This window comes from Hyperolius riggenbachi, chromosome 4 (genome assembly GCF_040937935.1).
Source record: "Hyperolius riggenbachi isolate aHypRig1 chromosome 4, aHypRig1.pri, whole genome shotgun sequence".
Lineage (NCBI taxonomy): Eukaryota > Metazoa > Chordata > Amphibia > Anura > Hyperoliidae > Hyperolius > Hyperolius riggenbachi.
The window spans coordinates 178,001,317-178,019,635 of record NC_090649.1 but is presented as its reverse complement, the minus strand read 5'-3'; the positions used below and the strand labels follow the sequence as shown (position 1 = coordinate 178,019,635).

The following is an 18,319-nucleotide window of genomic DNA, read 5'->3' as shown; positions in this document are numbered from 1 at the left end:
GGGACAGAGAAAAAGATGTATGAGGTCATGTTTCTCGAACCTGACCTTAAACATCACTCCCTCTGAGGTGGGGAAATAGTATCACCTGCTGTTACAGCTGCTGATCCAGGAGAGATTTAACCTATTTTTTTTTCTTGCGATGCTATATTTTACATGCTCCTCTCAGTTAAACAAACATTACACTGCATAATTTGTATTTTGCGAAAGAAAGTGCATTTAATTGGCTAGGTAAAAGAAAATAAGTACAAACACAGAACATTTGTATCGTGCTTTTCCACTAGCAGACTCAAAGCGCCAGAGCTGCAGCCACTAGGACATGCTCTATAGTCAGTAGCAGTGTTAGGGAGGCTTGCCCAAGGTCTCCTACTGAATAGGTGCTGGCTTACTGAACAAGTAGTTTGGAGTTTTAGAGTGGATCCTGAAGATGTCTAGGTAACCACCAAAGAATATATAACTGAAGAGAGTACTTTTTGTACTATTCATTATTATATTTTTATTTAGTATTTATATAGCTTTGACATCTTCCACAGCGCTTTACAGAGTCTTGTCACGAACTGTATCTCAGAGGAGCTCACCCTCTAATCCCTTTCATAGTCATATGTGCATTGTAGTCTAGGGCTAATTTAGGGGGAAGCCGATTAACTTATCTGTATGTTTTTGTGTGTCTGTTTTTCATGAATGTTTTTTATAAAGATTGGATGGGCATATAGCAAATGCCTAACTACAGCTTTACATAAGAGTAACAATGGCGTCATTTAGATGTGCTTGCTATTGAAGCCAATAGGATTGCAGGAAAACTTGAGCAAACATAAGCCACACCCACCCAAGGGGCTGTCCTGCAGTCAGCCACAAACCACCAATTTCTGTTTGGTCAGCCAGAAGATATGATATTTTAACTATTGTAAAACCCAAATGAGCCAAGTAGAGGCCGAAAGGAGAGGGAAGAACAGTGTTGCAAAGTGCAGAATTATTATTTCCTATCACAAATACCCTACAATCTTTTATAAGTAGGTCCAAACGTATATACCACACTGCTTTAATGAGTAGTGATCTTGTACAGTCATAGGGATTAACATTGCTAAAATCATTAGGAAAAAAATTCTAGTGTATTTTTCTCGAATTCTCATACCTCAGTTTCATTATCAAACGATATTTATCGTTTTAAACGTTAAAAAATGCTGCAGACTTTTTTGCCCTGCCTGAACGTTATTTATCGTTTTAAGCCCTGATTTGCTGCCGTTTGAAAATATGTCTGCCCGCCGACTTAAACATTTAACAGCAAAGCCCCCTTAAAATCTAGAAACACCAAATTTGCAGGTTATGTTAAGAAGAACAGTCGGTACAAGAGGAAAAAAACATTTTCAAAAAGACCTTATACTTTTTGAGAAAATCTGTTTTAAAGTTTCAAAGGAAAAAAGTTACATTTAAATGCAGTAAATGACAGTTCCTAGGGAACCAATTCCCGGCGAATTTAGTAGTTAATAGCAAAGGCCCCTTACATCCTAGCAACACCAAACTTGCCACCAAATTAACCTTTAAAATGATAAATATCGTTTTAAACAAATATCGGGTGGAAGCGTGCGCCATTATTTCACCAACGCCATTTTTCACTGGATGCCTAGAGGGGGCCTGCATCTACCACTGTGTGAGTACAGAGCTGCAAGGAGAAGGGAAGATGGCTGCCCAGCCAGAACGAGAAGAGAGTGAAGCCTGGACCTCTAGCAGCAAGAACAAAGCTGCAAGGGAAAATGGAAAGATGGCTGCTAGAGGTTCAGGCTTCACTGTCTTCTAATTCCAGGCAGTCATCTTCCCGTCTCCCATGCAGCTCTGTACTGGCTGCTAGAGGTCCAGGCTTTACTGTCTTCTCATTCTGGGCAGCCATCTTCCCGTCTCCCATGCAGCTCTGTACTTGCCGCTTGAGGTCCAGGGCTTTACTGTCATGTGACTGCAGTGTAGCCTGGACCTCTAGCAGCAAGTACAGAGCTGCAAGGGAGAGGGGAAGATGGCTGCCCGGAATGAGAAGACAGTGAAGCCTGGACCTCTAGCAGCAAGTACAGAGCTGCAAGGGAGAAGGGAAGATGGCTGCCCGGAATGAGAAGATAGTGAAGCCTGGACCTCTAGCAGCAAGTACAGAGCTGCAAGGGAAAAGGGAAGATGGCTGCCCGGAATGAGAAGACAGTGAAGCCTGGACATCTAGCAGCCAGTGCAGAGCTGCATAGAAGAAGGGGAGACGGCTGTCTGGAATGAGAAGACCGTGAAGCCTGGACATCTAGCTGTCAATACAGAGCTGCAAGGGAGAAGGGAAGATGGCTGCCCAGAATGAGAAGACAGGGATGCTTGGACCTCTAGCATCAAGTACAGACAGAGCTGCAAGGGAGAAGGGAAGATGGCTGCCCAGAATGAGAAGACAGTAAAGCCTGGACCTCTAGCAGCCAGTACAGAGCTGCAAGGGAGAAGGGAAGATGGCTGCCTGGAATGAGAAGACAGTGAAACCTGGACCTCTAGCAGCAAGTACAGAGCTGCAAGGGAGAAGGGAAGATGGCTGCCTGGAATGAGAAGACAGTGAAGCCTGGACATCTAGCAGCCAGTACAGAGCTGCAAGGGAGAAGGGAAGATGGCTGCCTGGACTGAGAAGACAGGGAAGCCTGGACCTCTAGCAGCAAGTACAGAGCTGCAAGGGGGAAGGGAAGATGGCTGCCTGGACTGAGAAGACAGTGAAGCCTGGACCTCTAGCAGCAAGTACAGAGCTGCAAGGGAGAAGGGAAGATGGCTGCCTGGAATGAGAAGACAGTGAAGCCTGTACCTCTAGCAGCAAGTACAGAGCTGCAAGGGAGAAGGGAAGATGGCTGCCTGGAATGAGAAGACAGTGAAACCTGGACCTCTAGCAGCAAGTACAGAGCTGCAAGGGAGAAGGGAAGATGGCTGCCTGGAATGAGAAGACAGTGAAGCCTGGACATCTAGCAGCCAGTACAGAGCTGCAAGGGAGAAGGGAAGATGGCTGCCTGGACTGAGAAGACAGTGAAGCCTGGACCTCTAGCAGCAAGTACAGAGCTGCAAGGGGGAAGGGAAGATGGCTGCCTGGACTGAGAAGACAGTGAAGCCTGGACCTCTAGCAGCAAGTACAGAGCTGCAAGGGAGAAGGGAAGATGGCTGCCTGGAATGAGAAGACAGTGAAGCCTGTACCTCTAGCAGCAAGTACAGAGCTGCAAGGGAGAAGGGAAGATGGCTGCCTGGAATGAGAAGACCGTGAAGCCTGGACATCTAGCAGTCAATACAGAGCTGCAAGGGAGAAGGGAAGATGGCTGCCCAGAATGAGAAGACAGGGAAGCCTGGACCTCTAGCAGCAAGTACAGAGCTGATGGTTGGAAAGACGATAAGACGGCTGCCAGGAAAGAGAAAGAACTATAGATACAAGCATGCTTCCAATGCACACTCTGCATCACTAACCGGGGGGGGGGGGGGGAGGGAGAGAAATTGGTGGTTCCGCTTACAATAGGGTCGCACATATTTTTTCGGTTTTTTTTTATGGGCAAAATACTCAGGATGCTTAAACTTCAGTTGTTTTGGAGGGTATAGCAATTGCACTTTATTAATTGTTGCATGACATTTTGTAATATAATTTATTGTGTTCAATAATTATCCTGTTTACATGCAACTCTGTAATTAAATATTACTTATGGCACATAGGAATTAGGGTGCAACCCCCTATATTTTTTTAACCATTTTATAGGTTGGTTCTGTCTTTCTTCTATTTTTTTTTTTTTTGTATACAGCAACAATAACTATTGTGTTTTTCACGCACATTATAAGAAGCATTTTATAGAGATGTTCACATGTATCCCCTGAAGATAAACAACTTCTATTTTATTAACCTCCTTGGCTGTAACCCCGAGTCAGGCTTGGGTGGAAAAAAGAAGCCAGGAGCAGTAATCCCGAGAACGATGGGAGGTATGGGGAGATAGCGCAGCTTTGGTGGTGTTTCTTACTCACCTACCCTGGGATCCAGACGCTGGCAGCCATTCTTCTTTCGGTCCTCGAAGGCTCTCAATCCCATTGGTGATATTGCCATTTGTCGTTGTGACAACAGATGTGACCACACTCTAGGTTTACAGCTCCACCCAGAGGACGGAGGGAGAATTGCAGCGCTGGATCCCAGGGAGGCGAGTCTGTGCAGGGGTTGCCGCAGATCTCACTGCGGTATGATTTTTTCTTTCCTGCTTTTAGGGTCTAAAAGCTTGTGAAAAAATTGTACTCCCTAAAATCCAAAAATAATCATACCATCAGGGTGGTTAATCCACCTCGCCTGTTTTTGCAATAAAATGATACCACATTTAGACACAAGCAGGGCAGGATTTACCAAAAGGCACTGTAGGCACGTGCCTACAGGAGCCTGATGTTGGAAAGGTGGCTCACTCTGCTCCTCGAGTGCCTCACTCACTCCCTCCCTCCTAACCTATGCAGAGTCCTGAGCAGAGTAAATGAGAGGTCACTCACACTGCTCTCTGCATTCCACTGATGAGATCTCCCTTCAGTCAGGGGCAACTAAATACTGAGGGTACCTCTGGCTATCTAATACTAAGAGGCACCCGTAGCTACCTATGACGGGCAAAGGAGGTAAGGGAAAGGTGACAGCTGGAACAGCCAGCACACTTGCAGCAGAGTTTGTAGGTTCATAAGCGTGAAGTCTAGGGTACCAGGACATCTGTGCCTATAGGCTCCTGTGATGTAAATCCGGGCCTGGATACGTGGATTTTTTGTCTTCTAATGTCACAGTGACGGCAAGCTAGTAATACTATTTCTGGCTCTATAAAGTATTCCGATCAATGTTTGCATTGCGCACTGCTTTAAACGTTTCATCTCTCATTTGCTATTTGAAAGAAGATTCCCAAACATAATCTAAATATTGAGTGGCCAAAACTTAAATAAGCAGCTGTCTTTTTTCCCTTGGTTGCTACTTTAAGACTTTTCAGAGAAGTAGCATCAAATTCATCTTTATTCTCAGAAAGATTGAAAGTATAAGATGATGACACAAATAATGTCTTAATCATACAAACAATTGTCCTAATGAGTGCTTATGATAGATAACTGTGTATCTGAACACTGCAATCAAGCGCTTTCTGTTCTCTTCTCTGTTGCAACCAAAATAACAGAGGTTTGAAAATTTGCTGTACACCTGAAATCAGTGAGATTGTTGCAGTACTGTGATGGATTTTTATTTTCCATGCTGTGACCAATGTATGACTCATCTTAGATTTAAAGAGAACCTGTTGCTATGGCAGATATATTTTCCAAGAAGTGCTTGATTCTGCCTTTGAGTAATGTGAATTGGTTGTGATTTTATATTGGTAGACCGACTTTAAAGGGAACCTGAAGTGAGTTGACTATGGAGGCTGTCATGTTTATTTCCTTTTAACCTCTTGCCGCCCGCGTCACGCCAATGGGCGTGGCCGCGGCGGCAGCCCCAGGACCGCCTAACGCCGATTGGCATAAAGTCCTGGGGCTCTGTTTTGCAGGAGATTGCGTGCAGGCTGCGCGCGCATCTCCTGCTTGAGGGGCGGAGTTCCGCCCCGCTTTCAGTCTCCGAGCGGCTATCGCCGCTCGGGAGACTGTTAGACGCCGTGATCGCCGTCTGTTTAGCCTGTGCAGCGCTGCGATCAGCAGCAGCGCTGCACTGGGGACAGCCGTGTGACACGGCTGTCCCCCTGGGGGACAAGAGAGTGATCGGCTCTCATAGGCAGAAGCCTATGACAGTCGATCGCCGTAATTGGCTGGCTGTGGGGAGGGAGGGAGGGAGGGAGGGAGGGATGGGGTTTAAAGAAACAGACTTTAAAAAAAAAAAAAACACAAACGAAAATATTGATGGAAAAAAAAATAAACATGGGGGAGCGATCAGACCCCACCAACAGGGAGCTCTGTTGGTGGGGAGAAAAGGGGGGGGGGAGATCACTTGTGTGCAGTGTTGTGCGGCCCTGCAGCTTGGCCTTAAAGCTGCAGTGGCCAATATTACTCAAAATGGCCTGGTCACTAGGGGGGTTTAGCCCTGCAGTCCTCAAGAGGTTAAACAATACCAGTTAACCGTAAGCCCTGCTGATCTACCTGGCTGCAGTATTGCCTGAATATCACCAGAAACAAGCATGCAGCTAATCTTGTCAGACAGTCAGTAAAGTATTAGGGGCAGAGGATCAGTAGGGTAGCCAGGCAACTGGTATTGCTTAAAAGGAAATAAATATGGTTGCCTCCATATCTCTCTCACTTCAGGTGTCCTTTATAGCACATCCGAGGTGAAAATAAACTGATGAGAAAAACAATTGTATTTATCCTTCTTCTCCTAATTTTTTTTTTAGATATCCCACAGTTTTATTTTATAATTAAATCTAGTTTTTAAGGTTTTACTGTTTCAGTTCTCTGCTCAATGACACCATTGAAGTATGCCAGAGCTCAAATCTATGAATTATTGACCCTTTTTTATCTCTTTTCTGCTCTCAGAAGCCATTTAATGACAGGAAAGTGTTTTATGGCTGTAATTACTTACCAGTGAGGCTATAGTCTGACTCAGTCCAACCAGGTCCCGACCCGGACAGAAACTGTCACTTGTAGCAGGAAACAGAGGCGCCAACAGGATAAAAATCACTAAAAACTTTAAAATTGCTTAGGAGGAAGTGGTGGACTTACCTCCAAGAAGCTGACACAGTAACTGTCCATTTTGAACAAACATGAATTTATTGTATACTCCCAAAAAGCTGCAATGTGTTTTGCAGGTATAACCTGCTTCTTCAGGCAATAAACAGGGGTATAAACAGTCAGCGGTCGTTATCACACAAAGCGCCTCTGTAGACAAGCTCTCAATCTCACTCAATCCCTGAAAAGTAAATAGAACACAGAACACTTGTAACTAACTAAACAAGAACTGCTGATAACAGGACAGTGATGAAGAAGAACTGAAGAGTTCATTATTTCTCTTTGATGGGAGCAGGACCGGCGCTGCCTGCCACTGAGGCAAAGGGAGTAGTTTCCTCAGAGCCCTGACTGGTCCAGAGGCCCCCACACCACTGGACCTCCCAGGTGGTCTACCCTGACTGTTTCCCATGGCTCCCGCATGGTCTGTAGCTCAACTGCCTTGTAATTACTCACCTGTCCTGGCAGCTGCTCCGTCCCGATCTCTGCCTTCAGCCACACTGCTTGTGTCTTCTGTATGCCTGGCACAGGCAATGGGGCTGAAGACTGAGATCAGAGCGGACAGGGGAGTTATTAGAAGGCAGCTGAGCTATAGTAGTAGCAGTTAGTGAGAGACAACCTGGAAGGTCCGGTGGCATTGGGGGAGCTGACTTTACTGGCTGGAGGGCCCAAGTTACTTTTGCCCTGGGTCCCTGATGTGGCTTAAACTGGCCCTGGATGGGAGCGGAATAAACCAGATTTCATGTCACATTGCTATATTATATATGTATACATTTCAGAGTTAAAATTGCAGACCTTACTTTCATATGAAGAAGATTCTATTTTCCATTAGTACGGCACATATAAATAATTATCTATTACATTTTTTTATTTTTTTTTGAGATTTGCATAGAGCCTTGGTTTTCTGAGCAGAGTAGAAAACAAATTCTATAGTGGGCTCAACTTAAATAAGTTGCTGTTTCAGTGTCCTGGGCTGAGAGCTTCTGGGGACACTCTTCCAGTGCTCTGCCAGCTATATGAACATGCCTGTAAGTACATCTAGGTGTCTGCATGTCACAGATGCGGACAAGTTAGGCAGCACGAAGGGAACACAGATCCACTTTTAAGTGACTTATTACAGCATAGCTACCAGCACAGGGTGCAGAGACATAATATAACAAATGAGCAGACATCATTTTCAGCTGTTGCTAGTATTAGCTTAGCCGGTGTTTGTTATTTATACTGACAGGTCCCCCAAAACAGGCCATAGATCCCAATTCTCAGTGTGAGAGCGAGGGCTCTAGCAACGGGAAACTGCTGGCTGGAGTGTAAACAAGAATGGATTTACGTAAGATAAGAGGATTTAAATTAGAGGGAAAAGAAAGATGAGGAAGCGAGAGCAGCAGTAGAGTGCAGTGACAAGAAAGCAGCAGGGGACTATAAAAAGTGCTCTGTATCAGAGCTCTGGTAAACTGATCACAGTGCTGTGCATGAGTTCCCACAGTGAGATGGCTTAATCCAGCTATTGTGAAGCGTTTTGTTCAACGTATTACTTGCTTGTTACAGATGACAGCTATGCCTTATCAATTCTATATATGACTATCAATTATCAAAGGTAATTTCATATATCTTGGTGAAACAATATTACTGCATTTTCAGTGTTACGAATACTGAATAGGAAAATGAACAAAATTGTGCTGTAATGAAAAATCTCTCATCCCTAAGAAGTTGTATCCTCACAGCTTGCTTTCTAGGACTTAAAGTGAACCCTGGGTGAAAATAAACTGATGAGATAAACAATTGCATCTATCCTCCTACTCCAAAAAAATTACTTCTTTTTTTTGTTTTTTTGAGATTCCATGTTTTTATTTTATGTTTGAACATTTACAAAGTAATTTTAATGTTTTATTGTAGCTGCTCAATTAAAGTCTCTCAAGAGTCTCAGAGCTAACGATATGAAGTATAACTTTTTTATCTATCCCCTGCTCTGTGATCCTTTATGCTAAAATCCGACAAGGTACAAACAATAGAGAAGCTGTCACTTGCATGCCTGAAACTCTTTCCGGCAGTAAATAAAAAAAAGGGACCACGGCCTAGTTATTAATATGCTTGGCACTGTACATACGCATGTTAATCTCATGTCACACCTCAGGTCCACTTTAAAAATTATTGTTTATGTTGTACCTCACTGTCTGAAGATCCACCCATTAAGCTGCGTAGTGAAGCTAACTTGAACTATTGGTTGCAGTTTACAGATGGTCAGGCATGTCTGTTGGATAAAAATAAAATCTCCTATAACAAGTTTTAAAGACTTAATTATAATTCAAAAAGGAAGTTTCCGTCCAAAGTCAAAGGGCCTGATTGTTTAGATCTGTTATCAGCAAATTCCAATCTCAGATTTACTAAGTGAAACAGAATACATACATTACCTCTTTCAAGTTACATGGGCCTCACAACAGCCCAGCAGAAATTCTATGTTATTTTTGGTCACCACAAATGAAGCAGGACTATTCACTTTTAAAGAGAATCTGTATTGTTAAAATCGCACAAAAGTAAACATACCAGTGTGTTAGGGGACATCTCCTATTACCCTCTGTCACAATTTCGCCGCTCCTCGCCGCATTAAAAGTGGTTAAAAACAGTTTCAAAAAGTTTGTTTATAAACAAACAAAATGGCCACCAAAACAGGAAGTACCGTATTTTTCGGACTATAAGACGCTCTGGACTATAAGACGCACCCAGGTTTAGAAGACAAAAATCAGGGGAAAAAAAATTCTACTAAACCTGGTGCCTCCATGGTCCAGGGGCGTCTTATGTTTAAGCCCTGGGTAACGTGCATAGTGTGTGGAAGCCAGTTATTACTCCACAGTTTCAGCTGACTGGGATGGAAATGGGAAAGTAGGAAAGGGAGACCCACAGCACAGAAGGATTAGTTGAAAAGCATACTAATCAGCATATCAGCTGATCAGCATATCAGCATAGTATACAGTATGACTGAGTGATCAAATACTATATATATATATATATATATATATATATATATATATATATATATATATATATATATATAGTAAAGCCCTACAAATCATGTTCAAAGATGCTGCAGTATAACAAATGAAAATACAGTGCACATAATAGAATTGAAAGTATCCAGTAAAAGTGGTAGGGTGTACTGTGCAGTGTGAGAGTCACCCAGCCAGTCCTAATTGCACTTGTTTGCCATTATTATTGCTATAAAAAATGTACGGTAAGTGTAGCAAAGGTGAGGTGGGGAAAGAGGACAGGATCCTTTTGTTACTCACAGCTTCCCAGATTATTCTGGCGGTGGAGTGCGCCGCGGATCACGTGGTGTGGGTCCGTTAAGGAATCGGCATGACCATCGGCTTATTTCCTTCATCCCCCTGTGTCCTGCTCCCGGTGTCTATGGGTCCCCCTTCCTGTGTCGTGCTGCTCTCGGTCCCCATGTCCGCGTATATACAGTATACACGCTGCAGCCATGCGGCCATCAATAGCAACAAGCCACGCATGTTTGGGTGCCATCTTCCAATCAGGTGCGGGGGCGCTGCCCCAGACCGCCAATCACACAGCTCATTGTTCCCTTCTTCCGGCCCGCTGGTCTCGAAGGCAGGACCACAGGTCCATCATTGCGGCGAATCACTGTACAGTGAAGGGAGCAATGAGCTGTGTGATTGGCGGTCTGGGGCAGCCAGAGAGAAGAGAGAAGCTGCCCTAATCTAAATAATACACAGGCAGTGTGCATAGAGGGGCCTGGAAGGGGGAGTTCACAGCAGAACCAGAACACTGAAGAACTTGGCAGCCTTCCAGACACAGACGCATAGCTTTTGGAACTTGTAGGATGATAAAAAACAGGATGCAATTTTTGTTACGGAGTCTCTTTAACATTCAAAGCCAGATGCCCAAAGAGATTGGCTGTTGTGCAAGGTCTGAGGGCTGCATTAATTACAGGTGCATGCTATTGGCACCATCATGAAAAGCACCTTAGAATTTGTTGTTGTAGCAGATCATATTGGATCATCAAGCCAAATGTGATTGTCAAATGTTTGGAAGATGATTAGGAGGGTTGGGATTAGGAGGTTAAGTGTTTGGGAAGTGGTTTACGTTAAGAGGAAGGTAAAGAACAGGCATCAGGAAGGGTTTAACATAAAATGGTGAGTTTAAGAAAAGATGCCAAGAAGAGATTAATATTAAGGAAAAAGGTTATGGTTAAGGTGGCCACTAATGATCCAATCTTTTTCAAATTTTGAATAGATACCAAATCTATGTTGTATAGGGTAAAGTGAGTGAATATATTGAATGGATAATTTAGGCAGTCCTTTATATTACATAAAAATGAAAAAGATTGGATCATTAGTGAGCACCATAAAGGCTGGTTTACACTAAACCAGTTATAACTGTATGGACAACTAATGTGCAGACCAGATTAAGTAAATGTCAACGGTTCAATTCACATCTATGCATTTTTATTAAAAGTTTTTTCACAATGCACTGGTGCAGAACAACTGATCAGTTACAATGTATAAGTTTTACAGCCTATGATATAGACTCTGTTGAATTATATGGCAATGGGAAATTCAAATATATTCCTAGTATCTGCACCTTTTTTTTATGGACATAGTAGGTATACCTATTGGTAACGTATAGGCAAAAACCATTGCTATAATGGGGGGAAAAGATTGCTTAGAGGTAGACTTCAATTTCTCCCTAGTTCCTTATCATAATTTTTACCATAGCAAGTCAATGCTTGTTAAATACATATTTTTCATACATTGAATGACTATATTTGGTCCTCATTTGTGCACCAATTTAAGTATTGAGAACATCAAAATATTTTAAAATAAATCCATATTTTTTCTTCTAAATAATTTCAATGCTCAAAAAAACATTAGCAAGAAGTTCACAGTAAATAAAGTCTAGGAATTTACATTTCCTTTTCATATTTATAGCAGTCTTTTCAGCTGTTCCGAGTTGTTTTAAGTGAATGACTTATATTAATATCATTAGACATGATTAAAAAGATCAACTACATAAGGTGTACACGACACTGGCTTTTTGCTGCTTTTCATTAGTAAATATTTACTGTTTGTTCTGCATTAGCAGTGCTAAGAACAGAACAAAGATTTGTTTTTAGGTCACGCCATCAAATGTAATGATGCCTTTAAGACATCCTTAATTACCCAATTACCCTTACTCGACATCCTTAATTACCCAAGATACCCTTTCTGAGATCCTTGGTTGCACAAACGACAACACAAGAGAAATGGAATGGCAAAAACATATTTAATTGCAGTTATTGAATTTACTGCAGGACTTGAATATCTCATTATTTGCAGGTGCTGACTCTGCCTGCTGGGCTAACATATCACCACTGATATTTTAGTTTTAATAATTGTAATTTTCTTTTTTTTTTTCAAGTTTGACTGTGAAAAATACACATTTATATATTTAGTAAAATATTTATATGTACCACATAATAATATCATCCTCATTTCTGAATTTACATGGCCATACCCTGCTCTCATTCAGCCATGTGAGATACTTTTTGGTCAATTATTTAAAAATAAGCCTACATTGTTCATAGAAAATACAATCCACTGTCAAGAGAGGGCCACCTGTTGGAACAGTTTGTGAAATAATCACCATCCCGACTTTTCTTTTTTACAGAGTTGGTAAGATTCCTATAATAAAACCTGGTCTAATTTTAACACACCGCCCGTGGTTATGGCTGATCCAACACGTATTTTTTTCTGCAGGCGTTTTTCTTTTTCTTTGGGATGGGTATTTGTTCCCTTTCTATATATGCTGATGACATGTTTTCCATTCACTATTATATCAGATCATTATATTATACTGTAAACAGATTTTTGTATGCAAAAGAAAAAGATGTTCCGCTGCACCGTGGGTTGGGTATAAAGCAATCTTCAGTTTATTGACACATCAGTAGATACACATAGGGCTCACGCGTATCGGAGCTCACACTGGCTCCTTAATCATAGCCATTAAGGGCTATGATTAAGGAGCCAGTGTGAGCTCCGATACGCGTGAGCCATATGTGTATCTACTGATGTGTCAATAAACTGAAGATTGCTTTATACCCAACCCACGGTGCAGCGGAACATCTTTTTCTTTTGTTTGCATTGAGACCCGGTATTCCTGCTCCCCTGGGACATGCACCGGTGGTGCCAGCATCTCCATTCTTTGTCTATTATCCAGATTTTTGTATGGTTAGTTTTTGTATGGTTAGTTGTGTTAACTGTGTAAAGATGTTTCTGCCATACTTTTATTTCAGTTCCATGAAATGTTCATTTAATTAAAAAAAAAAACGTATATTTGGGTGGGGGCAGAGAAAATACAGTCCATAAAACATTTGTGTAAACGTAACCAGGGAAGATAAACAAACTCCCACTTACTACTTATCTATATTCTGTAGCTATATGTATATTTTTTATTTTTGTTCAGTTAAATGAAAAAAGGAAAAAAAAGAAAGTGCAGTCATAGGCAGATAGCTTATGTTGATGGTTCCCCAGGCTTCTCAATGACAAAGGGAGACTAGGAGCCCAATGGTGCAGAATTGTGTAAGATTCAGGAAAAACAAAATGCTACGAATGTATATACTCACAAAGGTGGGCTGCAAATCCTTGCAACCACCGTCAGAGCAAGCAGGAAATGAACCATCCCCGCTCGGTTTTCCGGGTCTGTGACAGGAACTAGGTGGTCGCACTCCGGAAGTTCTTTAGGACAACTAAAACAGACAAGACAAGACACTTAAAACAGGGGTGGAGGCGTCCAATGCATAAAAGATAGGCTAAAAAAAATTGTTGGTCTTATAAACAGAGATCTGTTTACTTACTTATGCTGTCTTTTGACACCACCATGCATTTCACCTCTGTAAGACTGGAATAACCTGCACAGAAGAATAGCTCTGTTTTACTGCCTGACTACAATATTTTAGTTTTTTCCCTTGCTCTACATATTTGATACGTATCAAAGTCTTTACTTTTCTATTTTAGATATACAGGACATCTAAAATAGAAAAGTAAAGACTTTGATATGTACAACAAGGGAAGAAAGTAAAATATTGGAGACAGGCAGTAAAACAGAGCTCATCTTCTGTGTGGGTTATTCCAGTCTTAAGGCCCATACACACGTCGGATTTTTGCGAACGACCCGTCGTTTGAACGTTCCGTCGTTCAGTCGTTCGCACGTCAAATCCGACGTGTGTACAGACTATCGTTCGGGTGATAAGACTGGTTTCCAGCGATCCGCCGGGCGGATCGCTGGAAACCAGTCTTATCACGCGAACGATAGTCCGTACACACGTCTGATTCCGCGTGCGAACGACTGAACGACGGAACGTTCAAACGACCCGTCGTTCGCAAAAATCCGACGTGTGTATGGGCCTTTACAGAGGGGAAATGTATGGTGGTGTCAAAAGACAGCATAATTAAGTAACAGGACAGAGATCTGTTTCAAGAGTTGGTAACTGTTGTATTTGCAATGTCAGAATAAAATTGATTATTATAAAAGCCTGTTTCTGATTTATTCCTTTGCGTTCATGTAAATAGGTTTTAGCATTCAGTCGGATACCAGTCTCTGATACTTTTGCTAAACTAACAAATGTCATGTTGTTAAAATACTACGTACAACACCCCTGCCTATGCCTGGGCATAAAAACATAAAACCGTTCTTTTATTTGAGCACATAAAATTGACAACACGTTTAACAGGTGCTGCTTTTAAAAAAAAAACTCAGACACAGAAAGTTTTTTGGTTTCTGGATCCAGAGTCAGTATGTGGTGGGGGAGTATGCCCCTTTAAAAACGTTTTTATGAAAAGGTCCCTTAGCAAGCCATTTCTACAAGTGGTTTTCAAAGCCTGTGGAACGTGAAAAAATGAAAGTGTTTCCTAATTTTCACAACTTTTTAGGAGAACAATGGGATCATGAATAATCAGGAAGAGAACCAAAAACACAACTAAAGAAGATGACAGATTTTAAAATGTCCTCTCATATTGTCTGTGATTATGTTGCATTTTGAATAAAATCCTGATTCAAATATGTTGCTTTGCTCATTTGTCATTTTCTAACCAGGAAAGAGTTTTGAACATGTGAAAATCAATTCCAAATTGTCTCTTGTATAATCTAGCAACACAGCTTGTGGTAAAACTCTTTAAGGTCAGAAACTAACAGCGAACTGCGCAAGTATATTGTATTAAATAAAATAATTTGAATTCACTCAAACACTGCTGAAGAAGATTTCTCCGCTGTTACTTCTGTCCTCACACATACTCATTTTAATACCTGTTTACTTCGATTACACAGACTCTTTGGCCTCAATTCACTAAGCTTATCTCCTGTCTTTAATAGCTCTTCTAGAGTTGTTACCATGGTGATAAGGCATGTAGTATCCAGGAAACATTTTACCTCAGGCAAGCCTAAAGTTAACTCTTCTGTCTTTAAGTTAACTCTCCAATCCTTAAAATAACTCCAAAGTTAAAGACAGGCTGTTAATTAACTGCATGTGAAAAACTACAGAGGGGGTAAATTAACTACAGAGGAGGTAAATTAACTACAGAGGAGGTAACTTAAGGAATGAAGAGATAAGATAACTCTCTCACTGTGTGGAGGTAAGTTTTCTCTTGCCTTATTATCTCCAGCATGAGCTTAGTGAATTGAGGCCATTGTCCCAGTTAATTAGGTATGGTAACAGAACCATAATTCTTTGAAAGTAAAATGTACACTGGCCCATGCCAGTTTGATTGAGTTTAATGATTATGTCCAGACAGGATCACGTCTGAAAGAAAGGGTTATTGTTCATTTATGTTTTACAACAGTAATATGCTTTGCAATTTTTTAAATGTGTTTTTTGGTTAGGTTTAGAGATTTGTTTTTGTTTTTCTATACAGGTTTATAAATTGTTTATATATATATGTATATATATATATATATATATATATATATATATATATATATATATACAGTAGATATATAGAAAAGCACACACAGACACGTACAGATAGATAGATATACATGCAATCTTTAAAGGACAAGAATATGGATGCTGCCATATTTATTTCCTTTTAAACAATACCAGTTGCCTGGCAGTCCTGCTGATCTATTTGGCTGCAGTAGTGTCTGAATCACACACGAAACAAGCATGCAGCTAATCTTGTCAGATGTGACAATAATGTCAGAAACACCTGATATGCTGCATGCTTGTTCAGGGTCTTTGGCTAAAAGTATTAGAAGTAGAGGATCAGCAGGAGAGCAGGGCAACTGCTATTGTTTAAAAGGAAATAAATATGCCAGCCTCCATATCCCTCGTTACAGTTATCCTTTAAGCAACAGTAATGGCGGATAGCATTCTTTCCCTTCTCACCTGCCAGAAGCCGCAACATCATATCCCACTCCTCCCTTCAGCAACAGTAGGCATCACTCAGCTGTAACAGAGGGAAGCATCCCTGTGAGCACATGGCAGTTATAGTGTGTGACCGCACCTTTACACTACTGGTCAGTGATGGGCAGATATTTTCCGTGATCAGGGAATAGCAGTGATTCACAAGCATTTTTTCACTATTCGGCTTTGGTATTTGACGCTGTGATCGATTCTGGATCACGGAAATCGGCCACGGAAATTCCGTGATTACAAATATTCGGAATGCAATCACAGTGGTGATCGCGGAGATCACGGTAAAAATGAATTTGTGATTATCTCCCACCGAATTTAGCAGTTAATAGCAAAGCCCCCTCACATGGTAGGATCACCAAATTTGCCAGATATGTTAAGAACAGTGGGAACAAGAGGTAAAACATTTTTTCCAAAAAGACCTTATAGTTTTTGAAAAAATCGATTTTAAAATTTCAAAGGAAACAAAGAATACATTTAAATGCAGCAAATGACAGTTCTTAGTGAAACAATTCCTGCAGACTTTAGCAGTTAATAGCAAAGGCCTCTGCGCGGTGAGCAGCGCTGTGTGTCGGCGGGGGCGCTTCTTTGATCTTCAATCAAGATGAAGCTCGCAAGAGAGAGGATACTGGTGTGGGACCTTTTTGAGGATATTGGCGTGGGAACTTTTTCTTAAAGGTACAGGCAAGTATTTATGTTAATTAAGATTAATAAAGGAATTTTCTCGTCATTGTGTTTTTATTTCACTTAACCCTTTGTGGAAATGGGTAAGGAGTACTTCATTCCTCCTGGGAGGGGGATGGGCATCTGGGGTCCCCTTTTTAAAGGGAACTCCCAGATGCCACCATGAACCCCCCCAGGGAGTCATCACCCCACCTCCTCCTGGGGCACCAGAGGTGGGGAAGAGCCCCTTGCCCATGGATTGGACAAGGACTCCGGAGGAGAGGGGAAGGCTTGGCCGCCCCTCTCCCCCCCATACCATGGACCATACAGGCTGGTATAGCTCAGGGTGCGAAGCCCCAGTTGGCCGGGGCTCTGGATTCTGGCTATCCCAGCCTGCATGGGGACAAGGGGTTATGAGGCTCGGGAGAGGGGACCCCACGTCATTTTTTTATTTATTTACCACTATCAGCACAAAAAAATGTTTTTCTTGTTTAAAAAAAAATATTGTTTCCCACTATCATTTTAACATATCCTGCAAATTTGGTGTTGCTAGGATGTAAGGGGCCTGTGCTTTTAACTGCTAAAGTCTGCGGGAATTGTTTCACTAAGAACTGTCATTTGCCGCCAGTGGTGCTCAACAGAGCTCGAATATTCGAGTAGCTCGAATATTCGAGCTCTTTTTCAGCTATTCGAGCTCGGTATTCGAGCTCCGAATAGCTGGAGATATTTGAATGGGCTATTCGAGTGAACTCGAATAGCACATTCACTATTCGCGCTATTCGAGCTAACAGCGCTATTCGAGCTCGAATACCGAGCTCGAATAGCGTCATAGCCCAGATTGATGTCCTCAGAGCCAATCAGAGGGCTCCCAGGCCCTCTGACGGCAGCCAATCACTGAGGGGGACCCTGGCCAGCCCCTACCCTATAAATAGCGGCCGCCATATTAGGTTTTTCCGTCCTTGCCTGACTTTGTACAGAGAGAGATCTGCTCCTTTGTGCTTTGGCTTAGCAAGAGCTTTATTGTGGTCATTCACCTAGCGTTTTTGCTCACATACACCACCTATATACACCTATATTGTTGTTAGTTAGATAGACATTGTATTTTAGTTAGTAGCTTGTGTGTTACTAGAGAGCCAGCTGCTGCAGGCCTGCCTCATTGACTGCCTGCTGCCACACAATCATCCTCCTCCTCCTGCTGCTGAATTTACCTCCTGCTGTCGGTGTGTTTCCACTGCCAGGGAGCACATACAATGGCGCTTCCAACATGCGTGCGCCACCAGCTATTTATTACGCTCAAAAATAGCTGCATTTCTAAAAAAAAAAAAATATAAAAGAGAAATAAGTGAAGAAGAAGAAGACGATATAGAAAAAGAAGGAGAAGAAGAAGAAGAAGAAGAAGGAGGAGAAGAAGAAGGAGAAGAAGAAGAAGATGAAGATGAAGAAGAAGATAAAGAAGAAGAAGAAGATGAAGAAGAAGAAGAAGAAGATGAAGAAGAAGAAGATGAAGAAGAAGAAGATGAAGAAGATGATGAAGAAGAAGAAGATGAAGAAGATGAAGAAGAAGATAAAGAAGATGAAGAA

General features: G+C 41.9%; 1 long non-coding RNA gene across 1 annotated transcript in view; it reads right to left on the bottom strand.

Annotated features, from left to right (window-relative positions):
• Positions 1-6,775: 6,775 nt before the first annotated feature.
• Positions 6,776-18,319, bottom strand: part of LOC137570598 (uncharacterized) — a 28,421-nt gene continuing 16,877 nt past the window's right edge. Inside the window, exons 2-3 of the long non-coding RNA XR_011031099.1 lie at positions 13,292-13,414; positions 6,776-6,859 (exon numbers count right to left, since the gene is read on the bottom strand). This is a non-coding gene — a long non-coding RNA (uncharacterized lncRNA). The remainder of the gene's footprint in view (positions 6,860-13,291; positions 13,415-18,319) is intronic.